This window comes from Trachypithecus francoisi, unplaced genomic scaffold (assembly GCF_009764315.1).
Source record: "Trachypithecus francoisi isolate TF-2019V2 unplaced genomic scaffold, Tfra_2.0 Lachesis_group3, whole genome shotgun sequence".
NCBI classification, from domain to species: Eukaryota; Metazoa; Chordata; class Mammalia; order Primates; family Cercopithecidae; genus Trachypithecus; species Trachypithecus francoisi.
The window spans coordinates 103,058,759-103,084,985 of NW_022681468.1; the positions used below are offsets into that span (position 1 = coordinate 103,058,759).

The window sequence follows — 26,227 nt, forward strand, 5'->3', positions numbered from 1 at the left end:
CCAAAGTTTCTTCAATCTTTAGCATCCAGGTACCAGGAACCTAACATTCACTTCACCAAGACATGACCCTCTCCAGACTTCCCCTTTTCAGAGAATGGAAATACTATCTTTCCAGAAGCTGAACATGCACCCTTAACACTACCTGCCCTTTCCACCTAGATCTCATCATTTCCTCAAACACCACTTCACAACTACTAGAGTGCTCTTAGGTTGTCCATTCCCTTTGATCTCTGCTGTTGTCACCCCAGCCTAAGCATGTGAGGGTCTGGTACTTCAATGAGAAATGTAATTTCTGGAGCTATTGGTCCTTGGTTGGAATATATATTTTAACTTCCTAGGTTACTCCTTAGGTATATTAGAAAATGTAATAGGGCAAAAATAAATTAAATAAATTAAAATCACCCAAATATCTCTCACCCAACTACTACTATAGCCCCAAAACTAATCCATCCATATCCACTCTATATCTCCTTCAAGCTGTTCTCCAGTCTGCATCTAGAGGGTCTTCTCAATCAGAAGCTCTGATTTGAGCACCCTCACATTGCTACCCCACATCCACTCTTGCTCTGGATGAAAATTCAAATCTGAAACATGAACCAGGAGGCCCTACCAAATCTGGCAGCTGCCTCCCTCTCCAGCTTTGTCCCACACCACTTTGTCTTGCTGTCTATACCTCTGCCCCCCTGTCCTTTTTCCAAGACCTAGAGCATGTTCCCATGACTTGTCCTTTGACCTTGCTAATGCTACAGCCTAAAATGCTCTGGGAATTTCTCCCCTTCTTTACCTGTATCTCATATGTTATCCTTTATATCCTAACTTAGACGTCATTTCCTCTAGAAAGACTCCCTTGACCCCTAGAGTTCTCTGTTAGGTACACTCATCCTTTTTTCCTCTTTTCTCATTGCACAATTTAGTTTGCAATTATTCACTCAGTTGTGTGATTATTTTATTAATGTCTGTCTCCTCTTCCACTCTACAAGCTCCAGAAAATAGGAAACATGTTTTGTTTTGTACTATTCTACCCCTACCACTTAGTCTTATGAACACAGATGACCATCAAATGTTTGCTTAACCTTTTTTAAAAGCTAGGCACTGGTCTAAGAGCCTTAGTAATATTATTCTTTTATTCAATAAATATTTTCTGAGCACTTGCTATGTGTCAGGACAAATTGATAAACCAAAGACTCTTACACTCAAAGAGCTTATGTTTGAGGGAATTAAAATGAATGAAATAACTAATAGACAAAAGTATTTTTGAAAAGTACACTAAATTAGTATTCTTAGAGGTGATACATGCCATGGGAAAAAAAGAAAAAGCAATAACAAGGTAAAGAGATCAGCTGTACAGGAATGTGTTACAAGTTTTTAAAGGTTGGCTGGAGTAGATTTCATTGATGAAGCAACATATAAACAAAAATATAGAAAGGAAGTGGTTGTCATGCAATTATCAGGAGAAGCATCTGCTAAGCTGAGAGGACAGCCAGTGCAGACACTGTAAGGTGACAATAGCCCTGACCTGTTCAAGGAACAGTGAGATGGACAGGGCTGCTAGAGTTAAGGATGACAGGAGTGGAGCAGGACTGAGATGAGGTAGGTACTATAAGGGCTTTGGCTTCACTGTAAGTGGATGATTCTCTACTGGATTTTGAGCAAGATTTAGCATGTTTTAAGAAGACTTCTCTGACAACTCTACTTTTTTTTTAAAGGACTCTAGGAAGACAAGAGTAGACACCAGAGACCAGTAGAAAGCCACATGGAGCAAACTAAACACAGCAACAAGTAAAAAGGATTACACACAGGAGTAAATGGGATTTAGTCCAGGAATGCAGGGTTGGTTTGACATCTGAAATTTGGTCAATGTAGTAACCCACCATATTAATAGAATAAAGAATTTGAAAATAACTGATCATCTCAAAACACAAGAAAAGTATTTGATAAAATCCATCACATTTTTCTTACAAAATTATTCAATAAGATGGAATCAAAGAAAACTTCCTCAACCTGAAAAAGTGGCCTACAGAAAATCCACAGTTAATATGATACTTAATGAAGAAAGATTGAAAGTTTTTCCCCTAAGATCAGAAATAAGATGAAGACACATATTCTGCTACCTCAAAAGATTGAAAGCTTTTCCCCTAAGATCAGAAATAAGATAAAGACACATATTCTGCTACCTCTGCTTAACATTATACTGGAGATTGTAGCCACAGCACTTAGGCATAAATGAACAAATAAATAAATGACATGTAGGTTAGAAAATAAGAAATAAAACTATGTCTATTTGCAGATAGTATGATCTTGGGTACAGAAAAATCTTAAAGTCACTAAAAACTATTAAAACTAATAAACAAGTTTTGCAAGGTGGCCATAACAGATTAACATACAAACATCAATTGTATCTCTATACATTAGCAATGAAAATTCAGAAATGATTTTCTTTAAATCCCACTAATCTTAGCAGCAAAAGAATGCAATTAAATCCCACTAATCTTAGCAGCAAAAGAATACAATTCCTGGTAATACAATTCCTGGTAATCAATTTAACAAAAGACATCCTCTTATACTGAGATCTAAATAAATAGAAATCACACAAGTATCATTTTTCACCTATTGCAATAGCCCCCAAATGATGCATCCATATCCACTCTAGGACCCCTTCACTTCAAACTGTTCTTCATGGTACAATTGGAGTGATCTCAAGAAGCACGTGGATATGTTTTAAATTTAGAACTAATGGGATTTCTTGAGAGATTGCTGTGAGATTGCTGAGAAAATACTAGCTCAGTTACTTCTCATAACAATCACCATTTTACAGATGAAGAGACCAAAAAAGTAACGCAACATGCATGAAGTAGCCATGTTAGAAAGCAGCAGATCTAGAACTTCACTGGGCATCTGTCTCACTCCAATGTCAGGTAATTCACACCTGCTGTCCAACACCACATTGAGCACTGGCACTAGCGAGCTTCTCTGGGGAGATTTCAGAAAGAAGGAAGAAGGTGGCCCTAGAATTTAATCTAGAACCTCACTAGAGTTTGCAGTGGGACAAGGGGTTTTTGTAGCGGAAAAGAAAGTGAAAACCCAAAGGAGTTAGCCAAATAACAGGTGGATAAAGCAGGAGGACCTTTACAAGGGATTGGACATGTTGCTTAGAAAACCATCTGCTACAGGGCCAGCCTCCTGCTGGGATTGAGCGAGACTAGCAGGATGGATAAAATCACACCCACACACACATACACACACACACACACACACACACACACACACACAGCCAGATGACCAAGGAAAGTGGTAACACATGGATCTTGCTAATCACCATTTTCAAGGGAGAGAGGAGAAAACAGAAACAGAAACTGAGATGGCTCCTGCATGCTAAAAGGAAAGAAAAAGCATAAACATATGATGCAGAAATGGAACCAGATCCTGTGCCTAGGATGGAACTTGTCCATTTCTCTTTGGAAACAAAGAACCTCCTCCCCTACAACTCTATCCAGATGCTGTCACAGACAGATGCAAGAATCCTCATCAATCATGGGAAATTTTTATAAGGGAAAATGAAACCCAGATCTCAGACTGGTTTGGTTACAAACACTCAGCAGGGAGTGTGACAGAGGTTGGCTACTGCCTAAGATGGAACCAGGAGCAGAGCACCGCAATCGAGGCTGGGAGGGCCCCATTCTGCCTGGCTTGTCATAAGCAGAGACTCTGCAAAACAGAAATGGTTTTGAAGTACTTCCGAATTCACAAGCAACAGCATCAGGACAAGCCTCAGACAAAAGCTTTTGGGAATCCCCAGCAGTGAGAAGGAAAAAGCTAATGTCTGAGGGGAAAGGAACAGACTGGGATTGCAATAAGTTCTCACAAACAAGAGAGTCTCTTTCTACATAGAGGTGTGACTCTCAAGTTAGCACTTAAGGCAAACAATACCCTTAAAATGATGTAACTTCTTTAAACAATTCAAAAAGTACATTATACATGGATGTACAACTATAATCTTATACTGTAATATGTATATATATAGGTATAATGAGTAAAGAATATAATTAAGCATATATATGCAAAATAGAATTCTACAGAATGTTTGCTATTTGACTATAATAGAATATTTACCATATCACACATTCAGTTGAATTCTTATAAGTCAAATGTGCCTATGATATAATCCACTCTTGAAACATCTGGCAGCACAAAAGAAAAGATGTAATATCCTATCTCAATGCACAGCACAGAGCAGGCACCCAGCAGACAGTTTCTGATTCAATAGATGAACAAAAACGTATCTGATTTTGCTCCAGTTAAAGAGCACAGTGAAGACAAACCTGACTGTTATCTGTCCTGTATGACTGAGATGTAACACGGCTATATGCGGTACCAAGGCTTAGCACCTTCCAGCATGAATGCAACCAGCATTTCAAAATGTTGTCATTCACACAAAGACAAATATTGTGCAATTCATTCCACTTACATGAGCTACCCATAAAACACTGAGGAATAGAGACAGAAAGTGGATTAGTGGTTACCAGGGGCTGAAGGGAAGGGGAGTGGGAAGTTACTGCTTAAAGATGACAGACAGAACTTGGGGGGTAACAACAAAGTTTCGACAATAGATAGTGGAGATAGTTGTACAATATTGTGAGTGTAATTAATGCCTGAATTGTACTTTAAAAGGGTTTAAATGGCAAATTTTAGGTTATGTATCTTTTATAATAAAAAAGTAACAAAAAGAGTTGTTCTTATATTTGATGACTAACTAGTCAGCCCTCTTTTAGAAAAGTTGCTTGGGTCTTTAGGAAAGAGGGGTAGAGTGTGGCAAAGACCTACAAAATGCTCCCTCACTTGGCAAGATATAGAATAGCAACAGAAAATTTCACCAGCAATCACTGACACCAGTGATTCTCAAACTTGAAAATCCTCAATGAAATACTGGCAAACCAAATCCAGCAGCACATCAAAAAGCTTATCCACCATGATCAAATAGGCTTCATCCCTGGGATGCAAGTCTGGTTCAACATACACAAATCAAAAAATGTAATCCATCACATAAACAGAACCAATGACAAAAACCACATGATTATCTCAATAGTTGCAGAAAAGGCCTTTGACAAAATTCAACAGCCCTTAATGCTAAAAACGCTCAATAAATTCGGTATTGATGGAACGTATCTCAAAATAATAAGAGTTATTTATGACAAACCCTCAGCCAATATCATACTGAATGGGCAAAAACTGGAAGTATTCCCTTTGGAAACTGGCACAAGACAATGATGCCCTCTCTCACCACTCCCATTCAACATAGTGTTGGAAGTTCTGGCCAGGACAATCAGGCAAGAGAAATAAATAAAGGGTATTCAATTAGGAAAAGAGGAAGTCAAATTGCCCTTGTTTGCAGATGACATGGTTGTATATTTAGAAAACCCCATCATCTCAGCCCAAAATCTCTTTAAACTGATAAGCAACTTCAGCAAAGTCTCAGGATACAAAATCAATGTGCAAAAATCACAAGCATTCTTTTACACCAATAACAGAGCCAAATCATGAGTGAACTCCCATTCACAATTGCTTCAAAGAGAAAAAATACCTAGGAACCCAACTTACAAGGGAGGTGAAGGACCTCTTCAAGGGGAACTACAAACCACTGCTCAATGAAATAAAAGAGGACACAAACAAATGGAAGAACATTCAATGTTCATGGATAGGAAGAATCAATATAAAAATGGCCACACTGCCCAAGGCAATTTATAGATTCGATGCCATCCCCATCAAGCTACCAATGACGTTCTTCACAGTATTGGAAAAAACTACTTTAAAGCTCATATGGAACCAAAAAAGAACCCACATTGCCAAGACAATCCTCAGCCAAAAGAACAAAGCTGGAAGCATCATGCTACCTGACTTCAAACTATACTAGAAGGCTACAGTAACCAAAACAGCATGGTACTACCAAAACAGAGAGATAGACCAATGGAACAGAACAGAGGCCTCAGATATAACACCACACATCTACAAACATAGGAATTTTGACAAATCTGACAAAAACAAGAAATGGGAAAATGATTCCCTATTTAATAAATGTTGGGAAAACTGGCTAGCCATATGTAGAAAGCTGAAACTGGATCCCTTCCTTATATCTTATATAAAAATTAATTCAAGATAGATTAAAGACTTAAATGTTAGACCTAAAACCATAAAAACCATAGAAGAAAACCTAGGCAATACCATTCAGGACATAGGCATGGGCAAGGACTTCATGACTAAAACACTAAAAGCAATGGCAACATATGCCAAAATAGACACATGGGATCTAATTAAACTAAAGGGCTTCTGCACAGCAAAAGAAACTACCATCAGAGTGAACAGGCAACCTACAGAATGGGAGAAAATTTTTGCAACCTACCCATCTGACAAAGGGCTAATATCCACAATCTACAAAGAACTTAAACAAATTTACAAGAAAAAATCAAACAACCCCATCAAAAAGTGGGCAAAGGATATGAACAGACACTTCTCAAAAGAAGACATTTATGCAGCCAACAGACACATGAAAAAATGCTGATCATCACTGGCCATCAGAGAAATGCAAATCAAGACCACAATGAGATACCATCTCACACCGGTTGAAATGGCGATCATTAAAAAGTCAGGAAAAAACAGATGCTGAGGAGGATGTAGAGAAATAGGAATGCTTTTCCACTGTTGGTGGGAGTGTAAATTAGTTCAACCATTGTGGAAGACAGTATGACGATTCCTCAAGGATCTAGAACTAGAAGCACCATTTGACCCAGCAATCCCATTAGTGGGAATGCCCAAAGTATTACAGACCATGCTACTATAAAGACACATTCACATGTATGTTTATTGCGACACTATTCACAATACCAAAAACTTGGTATTGTCCATCAATGATAGACTGGATTAAGAAAATGTGCCAAATATATACCATGAAATACTATGTAGCCATAAAAAAGGATGAGTTCATGTCCTTTGCAGGGACATGATGAGGCTGGAAATCATCATTCTGAGCAAACTATCTCAAGGACAGAAAACCAAACACCGCATGTTCTCACTCATAGGAGGGAATTGAACAATGAGAACACTTGGACACAGGGCAGGGAACATCACACAGGGGCCTGTCATGGGGTGGGGGGCAGGCGGAGGGATAGCACTAGGAGAAATATCTAATGTAAACGATGAGTTAATGGGTGCAGTAAACCAACATGGCACATGTATACCTATGTAACAAAGCTACACATTGTGCACATGTACCCTAGAACTTAAAGTATAATAAAAATAAAATAAGATAAAAAACTCAACAACAAGAAAACAAGCAGACTTATTTTTAAAATGAGCTAAAAACCCTAACAGACACCTTATCAAGAAGACATACAGATGTCAAAGCATATGGAAAGATGCTTCACACCATATGTCATCAGCGAAATGCAAATCAAAACCACAATGAAATACCAATACACACCTATTACAATGACTACAATCCAGATCACTGACAATACCGACAAGTGGTGAGGATGGAGCAACAGGAACTCTCATTCATTGCTGATGCAAATGCAAAATGGTAACAACCACTTTGGAAGACAGTTTGACAGTTTCTTACAAAGCTAAACAAACTTTTATTATATAATCCAGCAATTGTGCTCCTTTGTATTTACCTAAATGAGTTAAAAACTCATGTCCACACGAAAACCCGTACATGGATATTTATAGCAGTTTTATTCATAATTGCCAGAACTTGGAAGCAGCTAAGATTTCCTTCAGTAGGTAAATGAATAAATAAACTTTGCTACATCCAGACAATGGAATGTTATTCACAACTAAAAGGAAATGAGCTATCAAGCCATGAAAAGACACAGAGAACCCTTAAATGCGTATTGCTAAGTGAATGCAGCCAATCTGAAAAGGCTACGTATGTGTGATTCCAACTAGATGACATTTTGGAAAAGGTAAATCTATGAAAAGATCAGTGGTTGCCTGGGGTTAAAGGAAGGAAAGGATGACATTACCCCCAAAATAATAAAAGGTTCTGCCCTGTTTGACAGTGGATTGTTGAAGCACACAGGATTTTTTGAGTAGTGAAATTACTCTGTATGGTACTATAATAGTAGATTCATATCATTATAAATTTGTCCAAACCCAGAGAATGTACAACACCAAAAGTCAGCTCTGATGTAAACTATGGACTTTGGGTGATAATGAAGTGCCAATGTAGATTCAGAAATTATAGGCTGGGCACCGTGTCTCATACCTGTAGTCCCAGAACTTTGGGAGGCCAAGGCAGGTGGATCACCTGAGGTCAGGAGTTCAAGACCAGCCTGGCCAACATGGCAAAACACCATCTGTACTAAAAATACAAAAATTAGCTGGGCGTGGTGGTGCACGCCTGTAGTTCCAGCTACTCGGGAGGCTGAGGCAGGAGAATTGCTTGAACCCGGGAGGCAGAGGTTCCAGTGAGCCAAGAGTGCACCACTGCACTCCAGCCTGGGTGATAGAGTGAGATCTCGTCTCAAAAAAACAAAACTAAATGAATGAAAGAGAAAGAAAGAAAGAAGAAAGGAAGGAAGGAAGGAAGGAAGGAAGGGAAAGAAAGAAAGAAAGAAAGAAAGAGAGAGAGAGAGAGAGAAAGAAAGAAAGAAAGAAGAAAGAAAGAAAGAAAGAAAGAAAGAAAGAAGGGAGGGAGGGAGGGAGGGAGGGAGGGAGGAAGGAAGGAAGGAAGGAAGGAAGGAAGGAAGGAAGGAAGGAAGGAAGGAAAAGAGAAAGAAAGAAAGAAAGACAGAAAGCGAGAGAAAGAGAGAGAGAGAGAGAAAGAAAGAAGAAAGAAAGAAGAAAGAAAGAAGAAAGAAGAAAGAAAGAAGGAAGGAAGGAAGGGAGGGAGGGAGGGAGAAGGGAAAGGGAAGGGAAAGGGAAGGGAAAGGGAAGGGAAGGAAGGAGGGAGTAACCAATGGACCACTCTGATGGGAGACACTGATAATGGGTGGGGGGCTCTGCATGTGCAGGGTAGGGAGTATATGGGAAATCTCAGTATCTTCTTCTCAGTGTTGCTGCAATCTTAAAATTGCTCTAAAAATAATATTGAGCAAAAATAAAAGAATACCAGGAGTGAGTTGGAATGGTGTGAGGAAGGGCAGGGGGCAATGAAGGTACTGAATCGGCAGGAGAATATGGTGCTAGGTAGTTTTCTTGGCTCCACTTGAGTACTGGGGCACAAAAAGCATAGAATGAGGATTCCTCTAAGTGGCTCAACAAGCTTAGAGCTCTTCCCAGTGAGGCTTCAAGCACCACAAGTACAGTCCACCTGCTTTTTTCAGCCTCCCTATAAAAATCTTTGCTATTGTCCCAGACTCCTCATCCACTGTAAGTCTAATCCTTCACTCTTTACCTAGGAGTGTCATGTAAAGTCTAATGTCTTGCCAAGAGTGTAACATAAAGAAATTTTTCTTTTATTTTCAGTTTTGTTGCATTTTCCTTTTGAATTATTGAACCATCACATCTATTGGATCCTAATCAAGTCTTTGCATAAATAAAGAATGAATGGATGAATGAATGAATAATGTGAGAGACAGGGGCTTCTCATTCAAAGTAAAAAATAACATAAATTCATTTCCTTTACTCCCAAAACCCCAGTAATTTCAGAATGGAAATATGAAAACGAGTAACTCCATAACAATGGAGGTAACAGCAAGGGGAAGTCATCAGTTAAATACCTCAACAAATTTTTGGAAGAAAAGGCACAAAGGAAGTCTATTGACAGATTAAACAGAGTAAAGGTAGCTATGGTCCAAAAATAGCTGTAGTCAGGTAGTAAAGATGCTGAAGTCCAAGTAGGATTCAATCTGTCAGTGAGAAACTCAGAAAGTCTGTGAGTCAAAATTCTATCCAACTATCCACCCCTCATCTGAAACACCATAGTTTCTTATACTTGAGAATACACAGATACTGTGTATTTATAAAGACAAAAAATATTTAGGCTGCCAGTTTCAGAAACAATGACCTTAGAAACCAGCCTTATAAAAATATTTTCAGCTATAAGTTATCAATGAAAAGTTTTCTATATATTTTTGGTAGGGTAGCATATTTGTGACTATCTTTAAAACATAAGCATAATATATAACATTTTAAAATTGCTATCAAGCTCTCAGACTCTTGAAAATGTGTCAGTCTTGGACTTGCAAAAACGAATCTGTACCATGAGGCATTTCCTGATCCTCTATCCAGATGTGAGCTCCCTACTTTTGGATTCCCCTCAGCAACTCAGTGACTTTTATGGTGATTAGCATCATCATCATCATCATTATCACTATCATTATTATTTTCATTTTCAGAGAGAGGTCTCTTACTGTCGCCCAGGCTGGAGTACAGTGGTGTGATCACAGTTCACTGCAGCCTTGAACTCCTGGGCTCATGCAATCCTCCAGCCTCAGCCTCTCAAGTAGCTAAAATTAAAGGCATGGGCCACTGCGCCTATCCTTATCGTGATTATTAAACAGTAATTTGTGCAATTGCTTCAGCCTCCTTCTGCAATCTTAAACCCCTCCAGAGCAGGGATGTATCCTGATAACTCTTACGGCACTTAGCCCTAGGGCTTTGCCTGTGATAAGCCACTACAGTTCTTATCTGAATCAAAAATTTCCACAAGTTTCATATGGGTGAGGTGGAGGGCAATTCTTTCAGTATGGTGGCCCAGCTCTTTTTTGGATTCTTGAAAATATTCTAGGAAATAAAAATATTGAAACTTTGGTATTTTAAGGACTATAAAATGTTACCCCCAGCATAATGAAAGTTTTTGCCCTGTTTGACAAAGCATTGTTAGTCAGTGGAATCCGTTGAGTATTTGCAATGTGGCAGGTGCAATGTCAAGGACCTTATTCACTCATTTCAATTGTTTTTGTAACAAATCTGAGGCTGTCTCATTTTACTAGAAGAAACTGAGGCTTAAGAAGATTAACTTTTCAGTGTAGGTCTTCTGATTTACATAGCACAAGGATGTTCTTACAAATAATTAAAAGAGAAAAAAATAGACAAAAGAAAGAAGTGAGAAAATAGGGTCATATGACAGAGCCCCTTCCTCCTGTGCCTAACACAGGGTTTACCTGTCTTTGTTTTGTTTTTTCAGACAGAGTCTCACTCTGTCACCCAGGCTGGAGTGTAGTGGCACAGTCTTGGCTCGCTGCAACCTCTGCCTCCCAGGTTCAAGTGATTCTCCTGCCTCAGCCCTCAGAGTAGCTGGGATTACAGGTGCACACCACCACGTCTCTCTAATTTTTGTATTTTTAGTAGAGATGGGGTTTTACCATGTTGGCCAGGCTGGTGTCGAACTCCTGACCTCAAGTGCTCCACCCACTTGGCCTCCCAAAGTGCTGGGATTACAGGATTACAAGCATGCGCTCCCACGCCTGGCCACACAGAGTTTACTTGTTGTTGAACTTTCCTAATTGGTTAAATGGATGAACTCAAATTGGCCTTCTTTGTCTGCCAGCACCACCCCCTACATGTGCCCAAACCTATCTGTCCTTGTGTGAGTTGCCTATAAAGACCCTTTAAAGAGAAGGAACTTCTAACCCATTTAAATCCATGCAGCCTACTGAAGTAGCTGACATGACAGATTCAAAGTTACTGAAGCTCCACATCAATGACTTTTGTCAATGAAAAGGATGCCCTAGATTCCCAAGGGGTCCTGAGAATTGGGCACATTAGTCTCTAATGCTGCACTGCCCCATTGCACTCCCCTCTCCTCCCTCCAGCCACCAGGTTTTGCCCCATGGCGGGGTAGAGGTAAATGCTAGCTGCCATCACCCAATCTCTGGACTAAGCTTTCTCAGTGAAAACAACGTCATAGACTGTATGTTGAGAGGGAAAGGATCTGTCAACCCAATGAGTCACAGTGTTTTGTGATAATATCATCTCTGTGGGCTGAAAGATATTTTCTATTCAAGATAGCTCCTATTCTGCCTTCAAATGTGTCAGACATAGCTTCAGGACACTATTTGTGCTTGTTAGTTATATCTAGATTAAAAGACAAGAATGATGATAGTCAAATGATATCTTTAATCAACATCCTTTCCAAGGTTGCCTTCCTAAATATGAAAGTGCAAGAAACTTCTTTTTTACTTAAGGCTACAGAGATGGAGAAGATTATCTTTCCTGGGTCTTAATTGATCTATAGGTCCAGATCTATTGATCCACAGTCGTTTTAAGACACTGGTAGCCTGGACTATTCCCATCCATTATTAAAATTATATTAACCAAATAGGGTATAATGGTCATAATAGACATAACTATTTAGCATATATAATTATACATATTTATGCATGGTGTATCATTGAATATATACTTTAATAAACTTATGATTATTAGTCTAATTGTACTTATCATACTATTACTATATGCCTTGCACTTTTACTATATGAAAACATTTGGATAGGAGTTTGAATAAGAAGACAATTTCATTTTCCAGTATAAAGAATTCATGATTCCTGGCCAGGCGCAGTGGCTCATGCCTGTAATCCCAACACTCTGGGAGGCCAAGACAAGTGGATCACCTGAGGTCAGGAGTTCAAGACCAGCCTGGCCAACATGGTGAAACCTCATCTCTACTAAAATACAATTAGCCAGGTGTGGTGGCAGGTGCCTATAATCCCAGCTACTCGGGTAATTGAGGTAGGAGAATTGTTTGAACCTGGGAGGCAGAGGTTGCAGTGAGCTGAGATGGCACCATTGGCACTCCAGCCTGGGTGACAAGAAAAAAAAAAAAATCATGATTCCTTAAAACAACACTATGATGGGAGCAAAAGAAAAAAAAAGTGGCTATTACTTTAGAATAGGATATAATGCAACTAAAAAGTGCTATAAAGTAAACACTTTTAAACAACGAAGCATGGGAAACATCTCAACTTCCAGTATCTGAAATCTGTGATAATTTGTAAGTCACTCTTGTATAGAAAAACGCCATAGATGACATAAATGAGGTGCTAAAGATTAAGTGGACTTGAGAAAGATCTTTTTTCTAATAATTTGTGGAAATCAGGAAAGGAAGCTCATTAAAACAATTTTAAGTCTCTGATCCATCAATTTAATGATGCTGGTTCTTTTTCTTTTTTTTTTTTTTATGTATATGTGCTGTCACCTAAAATAAATCCAAGCCTAAATGAGGCTTTAAACATGAAGAAATGAAAAATTAAACTGTTATAATTTTAAAAAATTAAATTGACAAATCTTCCAAAATATAGCATCTGGACCTTCAAACAACTGAGTCAACAAACTGAGATATGTGTATAGCAATTAACAGGGTTTGTATGGAAATCGGATTTACAGAGGAATCTTTCTGTTGGAAATCAATTCAATCCCCAATGATAAACACAAGAATATCTTGGCTCTTGCAAACAGGACAGTTGTGCAAACTCACATGCATGTTAGAATCACCCATGTTTATCTTCACAACCCCATTAATAGGATTGGATGGCTTTAGGGATTAAATGGCTTTACTAAGGTGGGTTTTTGTCACTTTCAGAGTATTTGTTGATAAATAAAACTAGATTCAAGTAATATAAATTATGAGAAATAATTTTCCTTATAAACATTAGGCAAATTTTAAAAACTTTTAGGGAGACCAGAATCTTTTTATGTTGCCAAAATCTTGCCTGTTGATTCATTAGTCAGATTTACTCAATTCAAGCCATGTAGCTAGAAGGAGAGTTCATCCAAGATGAAATAAGTCAGCTACTGAGTAATGTCACAATTTCCATAACAGTCCAGTGTCACAAATGAAAGAACAAAGTACTTGGTCCCCTAAAGAATGGGAAGTTAGCCCTTTTGGGTGCACGAGGACCAGATGAGGACCATCCAGCACGTGGGTATTATTAGCGCCCTACGTTATCATGTCTTTTGAGAACTATCAGCCAATTACATTCTGCCATGGCCAAATGGCCAAATGTGTTGAGAGCCTCGGGAAGTTACATCTTCTTTTAAGGCAACAAACAGACATAGACAACCTGAAGTTCTAGAACAGCTGGTCCAAATTATGTATGACAAATATGAGATGTTTCACGTTCAGATAAGTGTGGAAACCACTTCACGCAACATTTTCCCATACTAAAGTGGTTGAAGGAATTATAATACATCCATACAATGTATCTTTGTAACCTTTATAAAGAATGAGATAGGGCTATGTATTTTGTTAAATGGTAATACACAACTTGTATAACAGTAAGTAAAATATCAATGTTAAAAAATAAAAAGTAAACAAAGCATGTGTGTAAATGATTAATGTATGTATATATACACAAACATATGCATGCATTTGGTAAGTATTAAAGCGACTAGAAAAACTACACCACAAATTATTTTTAGCAGCAATCTTCAAGGCTCGAATTGTCATAGAGAGAGGAATCTCATTTTTTTCTAGAAATTTCTGTATTATTTTAATTTTTATCACATTGATGTAAGTATTAGTATTCTACCGCAATAATAATAAAATATCAAGACTAGGTGGCTTAAGCAACAGAAATTTATTTTCCCACAGGTCTAGAGGCCAGAAGTCCCACATCAAGACCTAGGATGGTCAGTTTCTGCTAAGGGTACTCTTCTTGGCTTGCAGACAGCACTTTCTTGCTATATTTTTCATGGCCCTCCCGCAACACATGCGCACACACACACACACACACACATACAGAAAGAGAGAGAGAAAGAGAGAGAAAAAAATCTTCCTCTTCTCATGAGGCCATCAGTCCTGTAGGATTAAGACCTCACCCTTATGATCTCATTTAATCCTAATTACCTCCTAAAGACCCTGTCTCCAAATACAATCACATTGGGAATTAGGGCATCAACATATGAATTTTAGGGGGACTCAGATCAGTCTATAGCATTCTGCCTCTGACCCCTCAAAATTAATATCTTTCTCTCATGCAAAGCACATCCACTCCATCCCAACAGCTTCAAAAGCCTCACCTCATTTTAGAATCAGCACTAAAATCTCAAGTCCAATTTCTCATCTAATTATTGTCTAAGTCAAGTATGGTTGAATACAATTATATTCAGAATACAATCTATTCTGAGGCAAATTTCTCTCCAGCTGTGAGCTCGTGAGACCAGAAAACGTATGTGCATTGAAAATACAATATTAGGACAGGTAAAAGATAGACATTCCCATTCCAAAACTGAGAAATCAGACTGAAGAAAGAGATGACAAGTCTCAAGCATGTCCAAAACCTAGCAAGGCAAATTCTGTTAGATTTTAAGGCTGGAGCATAATCCTTTCTAGTTCAATGCTCTGTCACCCCCATGACTCTGTCAGACAGGGATCCTGCCCCAACACTCCAGGAAGAGGTGGCTTGGCCTCTTGAAACCAAGGCGGTGACCTCACCCAACCTTGCCTGTATACTCTGGTCTGTAATATGAGTGGTAACCCTGATCATCTCTGAATCACCTTTGGGGTCTTTCTTTCCTTTTTTTGAAGAATAGCTCATGTTTTCAGTGAAATAGCTCTGTTGTTCTGTCCTGAAGCATCCAAGAATCTGACTTAGTCCCTTTTGCTCTGTTCCCTGCAGTTCAAGCTGTTTTCTGCCCATATAATCTCATTATCTCTTTATCAAGAAATAGTCCAGCCATACTCTTGGTGTTCAAGCTTCAGTTCAAGCTGTTTTCTGCCCATATAATCTCATTATCTCTTTATCAAGTAATAGTCCAGCCATACTCTTGGTGTTCTCTTTAGAACATGCTTCCTCACTTTTTGCAATATGTACAGGCTGAGAATTTACTAAATTTTCAAGCTCTGGTTCCTTTTTGCTTAACAATTCCTTTGTCAATTTTTCTTCTCTAGAATTTTCTCTAAGCATTCAGGAAGAACATAGCCACATCTTCAATTTTGCTTAGAAATCGCCTCAGGTAATCATCCAATTATAGTACCTGCCAGTTCTGCTTTCCACGAAACACTAGAACACCTAAGTTCTTTGCCGCTTCGTAACAACGATGGCTTTTCCTCCAGTTTCCAGTAACTTCTTCCCCATTTCCAACTAAGTCCTCACCAGAATGGCTTTTGATGTCCTTACTTCTACCAACATTCTGTCCATTGCGCTGCACATATTCTGTAAGCAGGTGGAGGCTTTCTCTGCAGCTCTCCTCTTTTCTTTTTCAGCCCTCACCAGAATTGCCTTTAATGTCCATATTTCAACCAACAGTCCCTTCACAGCGACCTAGGCATTTTCTGGCATGCACGTCAAAACTCTTCCAGCCTCCACCCATTACCCAGTTCCAAAGTTGCTTCTACATTTTTAGGTTACAGCAGCACCCCCCTTCTCAGTACCAAAATCTGTATTTGTCTGCTCAGGCTGTCATAATAAAATGCCAGAGACTGGGTGGGTTAAGCAATAGAAATGTGTTTTTTCACAGTTCTGGAGGCTGGAAGGTCTGGCAGGGTTGGTTTCTGGTGAATTCTCTTTTCCTGGCTCGCGTTTAGCTGCCTTCTCAGTATGTCCTCACATGGCCTTTTATGTGTGTGTGTGTGTGTGTGCATGTGCGCACATTCGCATATGCAGGGAGAGGAAGAAAGAGAGAAAGGAAAATCTCTTTCTCTTCTTATAAGACCACCAGTCCTATAGGATTAAGGTTTCATCCTTACGACCTCATTTAACTTTAATTACCCCTAGAGACCCTATCTTAAAATATAGTAACATTGGGGGTTAGGGCTTCAACATATGTACTTGGTGGGACACAATTCAGTCCATAGCAGTGTTTCTTTAGAAAACATTGTTGGCCGGGCGCGGTGTTCAAGCCTGTAATCCCAGCACTTTGGGAGGCCGAGACGGGCGGATCACGAGGTCAGGAGATCGAGACCATCCTGGCTAACACGGTGAAACCCCGTCTCTACTAAAAAAATACAAAAAACTAGCCGGGTGAGGTGGCGGGTGCCTGTAGTCCCAGCTACTCAGGAGGCTGAGGCGAGAGAATGGCGTAAACCCGGGAGGTGGAGCTTGCAGTGAACTGAGATCCGGCCACTGCACTCCAGCCTGGGCGACAGAGCGAGACTCCGTCTCAAAAAAAAAAAAAAAGAAAAGAAAAAAAGAAAACATTGTTAGTGATCTGCTTCACACTTAATCCCACAGAACTCCCTCCAAGCAGAACCTCAATTTTGTGCAGGTATTACCCATCCCATGTGTATCCAGGTGCTTAAAGGAGAGCTCACCCCTTGTCCTTGCTGTTGATTTATGTAGGAATAAGGCTAATACCCAATTCTGTCCAAAGATACATGAGAACCAGTATGTTTGGGAATTCTGAGACAAGTCTCTTCTCACCTAAGAAAGGGCTCTAGGAACAAATGGCCACTCCTCTTCTTAAGAACATTGCTATTCTAGATTTTAGGACACTCCTTCTACCAGCCTGGGTATGAAATCAACACTGAGTATGGCAGAGGCGAAGATGGAAAAAACTAAGCCTGTGATGCCATCACTAAGCCACTGAATCAATCAATCCTGACGTCCATCCTACATCTGAACTCAGTTGCATGAAATAAAATTTCTTTCTGCTTAAATCATTTAAGTCAAAATGTGTGCTACATGCAGCCAAAGTCATCATAAATGATACAATTTATTTGAAATATTTAAACTAGATCTCGGAAACATCTTTAAAAAATAACTTTCTTAAAAATGTACAACATATATTAGTATGCTAAAAATCTAAGATATCCTATGGTTTTTAAAAAATGTCTTATGGCGTTTGAATTGAAGCTCCCCAAATTTATTTGATCACAAAATCTTTTTATTTTCTCCTCAGTAAGTTTTATGATCCTCAACAAAAGAGAATAGTTGTTGAAAGATACCCCCATGGCAGAGCTTGGATAAACTTAGAAATATGGGCAAATAACAGAGCTTGAGTTGAACAAAAAAATAATAATAAAGCAAAAATTCCCCAGGGGAGGAAATGTTTGAGGGAGTTTTAAAATCTTGCATAGCCAATATCTACATTTTTGCTATCCTGTCCTGGGGTTAAGTTGCCATTTAAACCACGTTTTGCCAAAAGTCTTCAATAAAAAATGCCACATGGACATTTATTGGTGAACACTGAGAGTGACAGGATGCTGAATTTCCCACCAGATTTGGAGTCAAATTTCACTTTAATCTGAAGTCATGGGAATCCCAGCAAGCCAGATGATTTGCAGACTTTTAAGAAGCTGTAATATATGTCCAATCTTTTTTTTATTTTGTAGGCATTATTTTGATAGAAAAATTGTGTTTGGGAGCTTTTTATTCCCTGAATCTGATGAACAAAATAATGTTAAATATGTGTTAAATGCAATAAAAACTACCAAACCCTATGAAAAATAAACATTACAACATGACCTTACCTTCAGAACAGTTACAGCGAAGGGCACATGTATATGTGTGTGTCTAATTTAGTCCAGAATGACTATATGCAAATTCAAACAGTCAGAACACCCCCCAACATGCCCTTCACCAAGGTACCCTTCAACTAGGAGTTATCACCACCACGATTTTACAAGGATTTGTGGGATGTTATGATTAACATCTGTCTTTCCTGTTGATCTATAAAACTCGGGACAGAGACCTATCTTTTTCTACTCATAGTCCTTCCCCAGCGCCCACAAAATACCCAGCCTATAGTAAGCTCTCAATAAATGCATGATGAAAAAGTGAATACATAGTGAATAAGGCATTTAAAAACCCTCATAGATCAATTGAAGAAGTAAATCACTCATGCTTAGTGACTGTAATAAAAGAATGAATTTATACCTATCATAAAATAGTGTCTACAAGTGGAAAAGAAATTATCAGACTGTACATTTGTATCAGGTTCTACGGTAAGACCTAAATGACAACCTGTAGAAATATATATCTTTCCTTACATATGTCTTTTGCCTAAGACCTTGCTAGCTTGTTCCTTTCATGTCTAGTTTGATGAGGTTGGGACTATGATTAAATCACCATAGTGTAAATTTTTAGACTCTGGCACTCCTGTTGGAATAGAGGGCTACCTGTTCTTTGCCTGAGTACTGGCCCATCTTCCCTCTCACACTAACTACCCAACACTGGGTCAGGAATTTATCCCATGATATATCTTGTCTGTTGGCTATCACCAAGATTATCGTAGGGAAATTAGTTGCACAACTGGTGAGTGCTTCAGGAAGTTAGGTCTCCTAGTACACAGATACACAAACACAGAGAGCATCAATGTCCAGAATGCTCTACTCCTAAAACCATCATCATGGAACTCCTAAAGCACATTAAACGGAACAGCATTCTGGATAGGATAACGAAAGTAATGCTATGATCTAGCAGGGCTAGTGGAAACCAAAAGAACAGACATGGGAGAAAAGATCCCAAGACTTCTTCCACATAGACACTGTACTCTAGTAGCAGGCATCACTCTTTCTTTGAAAATGCTTAAGCATAGACGCAGACAGTTTGATAAATGAGTAGGATCAGACAAAACACTGAGGAAGATGATTAAGGAAGTGGAATAATTGATATATGAGGAGAGAGGTTTTTGAAAAATCTAATTATAGAGGAGCCCAGCCAAATGATGAGTTCGCTGAGAAAGTGCAGATGTACTTCTGGGTTTGCACTCCGAAGAATACCCCAGAGCAGAACAAGAACAAAATGAGGATGTGAGTAGGAGTGAAAGGAAGAAATAAAAAAATGACAAAGTCAAGAGCCAGTATCAGGACAGAATTCCTCACAGGAGAATGTATGACTCTACAAAGATTCTGTCTCATGCCTGGCAGTCTCATTTTCAGAAAGAGGACTCAGAAACTGAGCCCGGTTATAATCTGCTATGCCTCTCCCTTGGCCTGATAGGCTGGCCAGAGAGGCTCTGTCATTTCCAATCAGCATGATTGTTTAATGCAAACAGCCTTCTGTTTATGACAAGAGGATGATTAGAATAAACATGGAAAATATTCCAAAATTCAAAGGTTTTGAACAGCCTCCAAAATTTGACTAAAGGAGTGACTTTCTCCAGGAAACACCTTGAGAGAGTGCTTCAGACACCATTCTCTACACACTGGTCTTCTCCACTGAATTAAGAAACACGATCCCTTGTTCCAATGTCCAACCACTTCTTCTCAAGGCTTTCCAGAGCCCTGAATGAGAGACTCAGACATGCAGTTCCCCGCTCTGTGCCTGTGTACAAGTCTCAAGCACCCCAAGCTTGGCATTAAGCCAAAGCTATGAAAAGTGGAGAGGTGGTTTCATCTCAAGTGGGCTGCGGGGTCAAAATCAGAAAAAGACACAAGTGGGCCAGAGTGACACCTTCAGTTTGCCATGTTCTAATTTAGAAAAATGGCTAAATGGGCTCTACTGCATCATTCCAGTCTCCAAAGAAGTGAAAAATTCTTCACCCAAGAGACCGCATGCTCCCTTTCTGTAATCTATTCTTTGGTCTCCATCTTTGTGCCTGTACTCTATCAAGTCCATTAGCATTTCATCTGGCCCTTTTGTTTCTTGGAAAAAATAATGCTTTAGAGAAGCTGGGTAAAAATAAGGGGCAAGTTCACCCTCCTGTCAGTGACATCTCCAAACAGAACCAAGGAAAGTGTTCCTACCTGGGGTGAAGAGGGTTCCCAAAGATTCCTTTGATGCCCATCACAGTAGCTGGTATGATCATATTTACTAATAAATTAAGGTGCTATCATTTCTGCATTTATATTTATTTTTCTAAAAAATACGTTTTTTAATATTTAAAAATCTTTTTGACAGAGAAACATGAAATAAATTAAGTAGAAAATTAAAATCTCTTTTTGGTGCTTATATGTGCTTTCAATAGAGATGAATGGAATGGATGCATAATGGACAGATCACTAAATGAGATTAGACGTGTGTGTATATTTCTATATAGTCGTGATCATACTATACAAAGTTTTATAATCTGTATCTACATTTTTCACCTATAGTATATTTTCAGCATTGTGTTACGAATTGCAAATTTTTTCCTGGCATCTGATTTTTAACGACTGAATAGTATTTGATTTTTCGTATACGCCACTACTTACTTCATGAACACGTGCTATGGTTCCATTTTTAAGTTATTTCTAACCTTTTAGTATTAGAAACGATGTTGTCACAAATATCCATGTATATAAATGTTTATTTTTAAATAAGAGTTTTAATAGTGAAATTTCTGAGTCAAAGGAATTAAACCCTTTTATAGCTTTCAATGTGCACAGACAGCTTTAGTGTATGAACAGATCTGTTTAATCACAGCCTCAATACAGGTCAGGTTATCATTTTTTTAGAACGGCCCACGTGACAGAGAAAATTTACATGTGCACATACACACACGTATGTACATTGTATAATGGTTTCATGTTTTAATTAAACTAAATAAGTTTATAAGATTTATATTTTAATATTTATATGTTATTGAAAACATTAATATACGTAATAATTTATATAAATAAATGTAATGCTCCATTATATGTAAAATTATATATACACTATTTAAATGATCTATATTTTATATATAAAATTATAAAAGCATTTTATTATAAATGTATAAATAATAAATGTACATATATTTATATGTGTGCATGTGTGCGTGCGTGGATGTGTGTGTGTTGGGGGGGTGCAGGGGTGCGGGAGACAGGATCTCCATCTGCCACCCAGGACAGAGTGCAGTGGCACAATCAAAACTCACTGGAGCCTGGAACTCTTCAGCTCAAGCGACCCTCCCACCTCAGCCTCCTAAGTAACTGGTACAAAGGCATACGCCATCACACCTAGCTAATTTTTTGGGGTTTTTTTAGAGACAGGGTCTCACTATGTTGCCCAGGCTTGGTCTCATACTCCTGACCTCAAGCAATCTTCCTGCCTTGGCCTCCTGAAGCTCTGGGATTACCTCACCCAGCCCATGTGTTCATATGTTATTATAAATAAAATAAATTACTTCCTTAATATTAGGTAATAATGAAGGAAGATTTCCCAACATATATACATTTTAAAAATAACAGAAACATTTACAGCAGAGGCAAGCGAAGGATGCCTGACCCAGGATTTCTCAGGCCACTCTGGTAGAGATTTCTGTCATTCACAACTGTTGGAGTTCTTTCTCTTTCTACTTCAGAAAGACCAGTTGTTCTTGATAACAGCATCATCCCTGGCTTGTTATAAATTATTGTCATTCTAGTTGCATTAATCTCTTTAACTTTTTCTTCTACATTCAGGGTCATCATTACAAGCCTTTACTCTCTCTGTCACAAATTAACTCTTTTGCTGTATCTATTCTGTTTCTATTCTGTTAATTTCATTTAAAAGCAGAATTTGTGTTCTCAATTTCTCTGGGTTTTTTTTGGTTTTTTTTCTTTTTTTGAGACAAAGTTTTGCCTTGTCGCCCAGGCTGGAGTGCAATGGTACAATCTTGGCTCACTGCAACCTCCACCTCCCAGGTTCAAGTGATTCTCCTGCCTCAGCCTCCCAAGTAGCTAGGATTACAGGCGCCTGCCACCACACCCGGCTAACTTTTTTTGTATTTTTAGTAAGGAGCGGGATTTCACGATGTTGCCAGGTTGGTCTCAAACTCCTGACCTCAGGTGATCCACCTGCCTCAGCCTCATAAAGTTTTATAACCTGTATCTGCATTTTTCACCTATAGTATATTTTCAGCATTGTGTTATGAATTGCAAAGTGCTGGGGTTACAGATGTATGCCACCACGCCCAGCCTGTGTTCTCGATTTCTGTCTTCTTCAGTCATCTTTCTTATCAGCTCAGTCTGTTGTTTTAGCATGCCACTCTTTGGATCTTGAGTCACTTAATTCGTGATATCCTGCAGTTCTTCTACACTGCAAAGTAGTTGTAGGAAATTTGCATTTGTTTCTTGGGTAATGTTTTCCCCAGCTTGAATTATTCATCTGTCTTTTGTATACCTTCTTGCTTATCTCTTTTAGAGGGGTTTTGCCCCTACATTGTTACTTTCTGTTAACTAGGACAGTCCTTTCTATGTGTTTTATTCATTCTACATAAATGTGGTAAAATCATTTGTTAGTCCGTGTCCATGTTCTTTGATACCTTATTAGCTTCCCCTCAGATGTTCAGTTGGAGGTATGGGTATTGTAAGTTATGTCTGTCTTTACACAGCCTGAGTAAGTTATATGTCTTTTATGCAGCCTGTAGGAAGAGGAGGAGGGAACCCAGGTGGGCCTGGAGCTGGTTATGGTGCATTTACCTAGGTAGAATTGCCAACATTTTAGAAAGTCAGTCCAAGACACAGCTGTACCAAACAAACAAAAATAATTTTTAAAAGATTACACAGACATGTGCTATTACTTTAACATAAAATATGAAGAATAGATGTTTATTTGAAATCATACATTATTATTTGCTATTTACTTTCTATTATATAAATGCTAACATTTAAACAACAAAATAAGACTAAAAGTGGCAGTTAGTAATTAATAGTAGGTATAAACAAATATATGTGAGAAAAATGTAATGATAATTTTATAAGTTTTTTCTATTCTTTAACAGAGTAATTTATTTAAATCTTTTTAAATTATCTTGGATATTAATGAGATGCTATATATTCATCATGCTATATTAATATGTATTTTTAAAGTGCATAATGCTTTTAAAAAAGAGAACATAAACAGAACTAATTAAAAATGTATTATTACCACTATGCAATGAAAAATAAGTTTCTTTTAGTCCTATGAGACATAGGAAAATTATAATCTTTCTATTTACTTCTCTAATGATACTTTTTTCAAATGCCTGCACCCTTTAGGACATCCTTCTTTTATGCAGGCAAAACTGACATAGCAAATGTAACATTACTTTGTCTTGCAGCTCTGCTCTCATTGAGCCTATGTTACATGGGTGCCTGGTGTCAGTCCAGCATGGTAATATCAAGGTGATATATATTCTCTCTACAAAAGCATTTGCGCCTGGACATCTTAATCTGTTTGTGTGTTGCTATAAAGGAAGACATGAGACTGGGCAATTTACACAGAAAAGAGGTTGATTTTGCTCATGGTTCTGCAGAAGCATGGCACCAGCATCTGCTTCTGGTGAGGGTTTCCAGAAGCTTCCTCTCATGGCAGAGGTGAAGGGGAGCCAGAATGTGCAGAGATCACCATGGTGAGAGAAGCAGCGGAGAAAGAGAAAGAGAGAGGAGGGAATTACCAGGCTCTTTTTAACAACCAGCTCTCATGGGAACTTATGGAATGAGAATTGACTCACCACCATGAGAACAGCACCAAGATGTTCATGAGGGATCCATCCCCACAATCTAAATGCCTCCTACCAGGCCCCACCTCCAACACTGGGGATCCATTTTCAACATGAGATTTTGAGGGGTCAAATATCAAACTATAACAATGGAATACTTAATATTTTATTTACCGCAACAGCAGGCTTTTAGATATGTAGGATTAGTTTTCATCCCAAAATCTCCACCCACTTTGTATCTACAGGCTTGTTACCATAGACCAGCTTGCTGCCTGTCCATCAGGTCTTTTGCATCTTTAAATGTGTGCATAAGTTCTCCAGATCTAAAGTGGCCATGATTTTAAAACACAAAGTTAAACCTACCTCAGGGAAAATGGTTTTAAAGCACAGAAGTCATCTAAACTTATGAAATCAACATTGTACTCTAATAAATTGCACATTTAGTAAGGAAATAGAGAAAGTTCTGTTTAATTTGGTTGCCCTTTTCAATGACATTTTCTGAAATCTGAAGCTGTCTTATTTCCAAAAATTGCGTCTTTTTTCCATATAATTGTCACAACCTAAAACTATTCACATACCATTAATTCATCCTTTTCTAGGATACTTAATGTCTCTTCGAAGATCAAACAGCTTCAGAGAAACAGCATATAAAGCTCTGTTTTACTGTACTCTTTTTTCTCCCATTCTCATCTTCAATGTATTTCCAAATTAGAAGAGATTTCTTCTTGTCTCACACTTTGAAAATAGTTTACTGCAGGCCAAAGTTTAAAAATCTTTTCTGTGGCCAGCAACAGTATATCAAGATGTACCATCTTGTAGGCACATGTCTAAGAAGCTATCACTTCCCATTTTTATAAAGTCAAACGTGTTGTTAATTGCTTCTGCATGTTCCAAGGAAACTTCAAAGTGACCAGGAACTTTTATTATGAAAGCCTCGATCCACAAGTAAGCAAATCACACCCCTTTTCAACAGTGTTGTGTTCAAGATGTGCAAGACATTTAGCAGGTAATATCTTTTTATTTCCTTTAGTAAAAAGTTAACAGGCTGAATAGAATTCGTTACAATCTATATTAGTTATGTCTGCCAAGTCTGCAGATAGATGAGCAAAGTCTAATATGAATTTGGACAAGATTATCAACAATCTTTTGTTTTATGTTTTCTGTAGCTCCTTTAAAATCTTTACGGAAATAAAGATGATGATTTCAAACTCATTTTTCACATCTAAGAGCTGGAGGAAACTTTTTATTCCTGACACATTATTCAATACTAAAGAAAGCATGATCATTAATAAGAACTGACAGGATCAGCTCTGTAGTGTGAGGGGCCAACAGATCAGTTACCAAAATTTCCCCTTTTTGTCAACCACAGAGTATTTTAATTACAACCTCTGAATCAGGAAATGTAAGTTCCTCAGTTTCACAGAAGAGTTACAGAAACAATATGATAACTGTGTATACATTCATGCCATGTGCCCAAGCTAATTCAGTAGCCACTATTTTCAAGCATTGGTATCATCTGAAAGATGAAAAAACTTTAAATTATCTTAGAAGTACTTGTATCTTTTCCTACTCTGGGCCTTTCTGTACTATATCAATTAGAAATGCCTTGAAGAAATGCATGTGGATGATGCTTTACTTAATTTCCAACCCTGAATGCCTGAGGTTGCAGGGAAATAAAGCAATGTAAAAGGAAGTAGCATTTTGAGCAAATGCTTAGGGAAGATGGTGACTTCAAATGTCAATACAGATAGCTATATTTGCCAACCAAAGGACAGGATTTGCTACACCTTGGGATAGTGCATTGGTTGGACAGTGAAAGTTGTAGTTGCATGTGACCTGTATATCATCTGGACAGTTTAGAGAAGGCCTCTTGAGGGATGAAGGTGGTATTTATTATTAAAATTTGTTAAATTCAATGCATTGTTCTGAGCCCTGATATGCATTATATCACTTAAATCTCACCACAGCTCCATAGGACAAGCACTACTATTCCTGTTTTTAAGGTGTAAAAATTGAGGCTCGGCAGCATTAAGAAAGTTGGTTAGGG

At 38.3% G+C, this 26,227-nt stretch overlaps 1 protein-coding gene across 1 annotated transcript in view; it reads right to left on the minus strand.

Moving 5' to 3' along the window:
• LOC117070258 (cytosolic carboxypeptidase 4-like) overlaps positions 1 to 26,227 on the minus strand; it is a 167,934-nt gene that overhangs the window by 35,745 nt on the left and 105,962 nt on the right. The gene's annotated exons all lie outside the window — the stretch shown is intronic.